The following is a 6366-nucleotide window of genomic DNA, read 5'->3' as shown; positions in this document are numbered from 1 at the left end:
TCTATACCTGCTTATGATATACTATCCTTTCCCTATATCTCCTTATGATAGACTATCCTTTCCCTATACCTACTTATGATAGACTATCTTTACACCTTCTTATGATAGACTATCACTTTACCTGCTTATGAAAGACTATCCCTATACTCTTATGATAGACTATACCTATACATTCTTATGATAGACTATCCCTATACCTGCTTATGCAAGACTATCCCTTTACCTGTTTATGATAGACTATCCTTTCCCTATACCTACCTATGATAAACTGTCCCTTTACCTCTTAATGATAGACTATCCATATACCTACTAATGATTGACTATCACTATACCTGCTTATGAAAGACTATCTCTATACCTCCTTATGAAAGACTATCCCTATACCTCCTTATGATAGACTTTCCCTATACCTGCTTATGATAGACTCTCCCTATACCTGCTTATGATAGACTCTTCCTATACCTGCTTATGATAGAATATCCATTACCTTTACCTGCTTATGCTAGACTCTCCCTCTACGTCCTTATGATAGACTATCCCTATACCACCATATGATAGAATATCCCTATACCTCCTTATGCTAGACTATCCCTAAACATTCTTATGGTTGACTATCCCTAAACCTCATTATGATAGATAATCCCTATATCTCCTTATGATAGATTAGCTTCATTACCTCCTTGTGATAGACTATCCCAATACCTACTTATGATAGACTATCTTTATACCTTCTTATGATAGACTATCATTATACCTGCTTATGAAAAACTATCCCTATACCTGCTTATGATAGACTATCCATTACCTATACCTGCTAATGCTAGACTATCCTTATACCTCCTTATGATAGACTAACCCATATACCTGTTTATGATAGACTATCCTTTCCCTATACCTACTTACAATGTATGATAGACTGTCTTTATACGTCCATATGATAGACTATTCCTATACCTGCTTATGATCGACTATCCCTATACCTGCTTATGATAGACTATCCCTATTCTTCCTTATGATAGACTATCCCTTTACCTCCTTATAATGGACTATCCCTATACCTCCTTATGATAGACTATTCCTATTCCTCCCTATGATAGACTATCTCTATACCTGCTTATGATAGACTATCCCCATACCTGCTTATGATAGACTATCCTTTCCTGATACCTACTTATGATAGTCTATCTCAATACCTTTTTATGATAGACTATCCCTATACCTCCTTATGATAGACTATTTCTATCCCTCCTTATGATAGACATTTCCCTATACCTCCCTATGATAGACTATCCCTATACCTCCTTATGATAGACTATCGCTATATCTACTTATGTTAGATTATCCCTATACCTACTTATGCTAGACTATCACTATACCTGCTTATGAAAGACTATCCCTATACCTGCTTATGATAGACTATCCATAACCTATACCTGCTTATGCTAGACTGTCCCTATTCCTCTTTATGATAGACTATCCCTATACATTCTTATGGTAGACTATCCCTATACCTCATTATTCTAGATTATCCATATATCTCCTTATGATAGATTAGCCCATCACCTCCTTGTGATAGACTATCCCTAAACCTCCTTATGATAGATTATATCCCTATACCTCCTTATGATAGACTATCCCTATACCTCAGTATGCTAGATTATCTCTTTACATGCTTATGAAAGACCATCCCTATACCTGCTTATGATAGACTATTCTATACCTTCTTAAGATAGACTCTCACTATACCTGCTTATGAAAAACTATACATTACCTATACCTACTTTAGATAGACTATCCATTACCTATACCTGCTAATGCTTAACTATCCCTATACCTCCTTTTGATAGACTATTCCTATACCTCCCAATAATAGACTATCCCTATACTTCCTTATGAAAGACCAACCGTATACCTGTTTATGATAGACTATCCTTTCCGTATACCTACTTACAATGTATGATAGACTGTCCCTATACCTCCTTATGATAGACTATTCCTATACCTGCTTATGATTGACTATCCCTATACTTGCTTATAATAGACTATCCCTATACCTCCTTATGATAGACTATCCCTTTACCTTCTTATCATAGACTATCCCTATACCTCCTTATGATAGACTATCCCTATACCTGCTTATGATAGACTATCTCTATACCTCTTATGATAGACTATTACTATACCTGCTTATGAAAAATTATCCCTATACCTGCTTATGAAAGCCTATCCCCATACCTGCTTATGATAGAATATCCTTTCCTGATATCTTCTTATGATAGACTATCTCTATACCTTCTTATGATAGACTATTACTATACCTGCTTATGAAATCCCTATACCTGCTTATGATAGACTGTCCATATACCTACTTATGCTAGATTATCCCTATACCTGCTTATGAAAGCCTATCCCCATACGTGCTTATGATAGACTATCCTTTCCTGATATCTTCTTATGATAGACTATCTCTATACCTTCTTATGATAGACTATTACTATACCTGCTTATGAAAAACTATCCCTATACCTGCTTATGATAGACTATCCAATACCTATACCTGCTTATGCTAGACTATCCATATACCTCTTTATGATAGACTATCCCTATACATGCATATGATAGACTATCCCAATACCTGCTTATGAAAGACTAATCCATACCTGCTTATGATTGACTATCCCTATACCTTTTTATGATAGACTATCCCTATACCTCCTTATGATAGACTATTCCTATACCTGCTTATGATTGACTATCCCTATACCTTTTTCTGATTAACTATCCATATACCTCCTTATGATAGACTTTTCCCTATACCTCCTTATAATAGACTATCTCTATACCTGCTTATGATAGACTATCCCTTTACCTACTTATGCTACACTATCCCTTTACCTGTTTATGATAGACTATCCCTATACCTCCTTATGATAGACTATCCCTATCCCTCCTTATGATAGACTTTTCCCTATACCTCCCTATGATAGACTATCACTATACCTGCTTATGCTAGACTATCCCTATACCTCCTTATGATAGACTATCGCTATATCTACTTATGCTAGATTATCCCTATACCTACTTATGCTAGATTACCCCTTTACCTCCTTGAGATAGACTATCCCTATATCTGCTTATGTTAGACTATCCCTATACCTGCTGATGATAAACTATCTCTATACCTCCTTATGATAGATTATATCCCTATACCTCCTTATGCTAAACTATCCCTATACCTCTTTATGATAGACTACCCCTATACCTCCTTATGATAGACTATCCCTATACCTCCTTATGATAGACTATCCCTATACCTCATAATGCTAGATTATCCATATACCTACTTATGCTAGACTATCCCTATACCTGCTTGTGCTAGAGTCTCCCTCTACGTCCTTATGATAGACTATCCCTATACCTGCTTATGATAGACTATCCTTTCCCTATACCTCCTTATGCTAGACTATCCCTATACATTCTTATGATAGACTATCCCTATACCTCCTTATGAGACTATCCCTATACCTGCTTATGATAGACTATCCTTTCCCTATACCTCCTTATGATAGACTATCTTTACACCTTCTTATGATAGGCTATCACTTTGCCTGCTTATGAAAGACTATCCCTATACTCTTATGATAGACTATACCTATACATTCTTATGATAGACTATCCCTATACCTCCTTATGATAGACCATCCCTTTACCTCCTTATCATAAACTATCCCTATACCTCCTTATGATAGACTATCTTTACACCTTCTTATGATAGGCTATCACTTTGCCTGCTTATGAAAGACTATCCCTATACTCTTATGATAGACTATTCCTATACATTCTTATGATAGACTATCCCTATACCTGCTTATGATAGACTGTCCATATACCTACTTATGCTAGATTATCCCTATACCTGCTTATGAAAGGCTATCCCCATACCTGCTTATGATAGACTATCCTTTCCTGATATCTTCTTATGATAGACTATCACTATACCTGCTTATGAAAAACTATCCCTATAGCTGCTTATGATAGACTATCCAATACCTATACCTGCATATAAGAGACTATCCCTATACCTCCTTATGATAGAGTATCCCTTTACCTCCTTATCATAAACTATCCCTATGCCTCCTTATGATAAACTATTCCTATACCTTATGCTAGACTATCCCTATACCTGCTTGTGCTAGAGGCTCCCTCTACGTCCTTATGATAGACGATCCCTATACCTGCTTATGATAGACTATCCAATACCTATACCTGCATATAATAGACTATCCCTATACCTCCTTATGATAGACTATCCCTTTACCTCCTTATCATAAACTATCCCTATACCTCCTTATGATAAACTATTCCTATACCTCCCTATAATAGACTATCTCTATACCTGTTTTTGATAGACTACTCCTATACTTACTTATGCTAGACTATAGCTATACCTGCTTAGGTTATCCCTATACCTCCTTATGATAGACTATCCCTATACCTCAGTATGCTAGATTATCTCTTTACCTGCTTATGAAAGACTATCCCTATACCTGCTTATGATAGACTATTCCATACCTTCTTATGATAGACTCTCACTATACCCGCTTATGAAAGACCAATCGTATACCTGTTTATGATAGACTATCCTTTCCGTATACCTACTTACAATGTATGATAGACTGTCCCTATACCTCCTTATGATAGACTATTCCTATACCTGCTTATGATTGACTATCCCTATACCTGCTTATAATAGACTATCCCTATACCTCCTTATGATAAACTATTCCTATACCTCCCTATAATAGACTATCTCTATACCTGTTTATGATAGACTACTCCTATACTTACTTATGCTAGACTATAGCTATACCTGCTTCGGTTATCCCTATACCTCCTTATGATAGACTATCCTTATAACTCCCTATAATAGAATATCTCTATACGAGCTTATGATAGACTATCCCTATACCTGCTTATGATAGACTGTCCATATACCTACTTATGAAAGACTATCCATATACCTTTTTATGATAGACTTTCCCTATATCTTCTTATGATTGACTATCTCTATACCTTTTTATGATAGACTTTCCCTATATCTTCTTATGATTGACTATCTCTATAACTGCTTATGAAAGACTATACCTATACCTGCTTAGATAGACTATCCAATACCTATACCTGCTTATGATAGACTATCACTATACCTCCTTATGCTAGACTATCCCTATACATGCTAATTATAGACTATCCCTATACCTGCTTAAGAGAGACTATCCTTTCCTTATACCTGCTTATGATAGACTATCTCTATACCTTCTTATGATAGACTATCACTATACCTGCTGATGAAAGACTATCCCTATACCTGTTTATGATAGACTATCTCTACACATGCTTATGATAGACTATCCCTATACCTGCTTATGAAAGACTATCCCTCTACCTGTTTATGATAGACTATCCTTTCCCCATACCTACTACTGATAGACTGTCCCTATACCTTCTTATGATAGACTATTCCTATACCTGCTTATGCTTGACTATCCCTATACCTTTTTATGATAGACTTTCCCTATATCTTCTTATGATTGACTATCCCTATACCTGCTTATGATAGACTATCCCTATACCTCCTTATTTTAGACTATCCCTATACATGCTTATGAAAGACTATCCATAAACCTACTTATGATAGACTATCCCTATGCCTGCTTATGATAGACTATCCCTATACCTGCTTATGCTAGACTTTACCTATTATTCCCTATAATAGTTAATCTCTATACCTGCTAATGATAAACTATCCCTATATCTGCCTATGCTAGACTATCCCTATACCTCCTTATGATAGACTATCCCTGTCCCTCCTTATGATAGACTATCCCTATACCTCCCTATAATAGACTATAGTTATACCTGCTTATGGTAGACTATCCCTATTCCTGCATATGATAAACTGTCCCTATACCTCCCTATAATAGTTTATCTCTATACCTGCTTATGTTAGACTATCACAATACCTCTATGTGATAGACTATACCTATATCTGTTTATGCTAGACTATCCCTATACCTTCTTATGCTAGACTATTTCTATATCTCCTTATGATAATCTATTCCTATACCTGCTTATGCTAGATTATCCCTATGCCTCCTTATGATAGATTATATCCCTATTTCTGCTTATGCTAGACTATCCCTATACCTCCTTATGTTAGACTATCCCTATACCTCCTTGTAATAGACTATCCCTATACCTCCTTATGATAGACTATCACTATACCTCCTTATGATAGACTATCCCTATACCTGCTTATGCTAGACTATCCCTATACCTCCTTATGATAGACTATCCCTATACCTG

This window comes from Mizuhopecten yessoensis, unplaced genomic scaffold (genome assembly GCF_002113885.1).
Source record: "Mizuhopecten yessoensis strain PY_sf001 unplaced genomic scaffold, ASM211388v2 scaffold3543, whole genome shotgun sequence".
NCBI classification, from domain to species: Eukaryota; Metazoa; Mollusca; class Bivalvia; order Pectinida; family Pectinidae; genus Mizuhopecten; species Mizuhopecten yessoensis.
The sequence above is the reverse complement of the archived record's forward strand: the minus strand, read 5'-3'. Positions refer to the sequence as shown.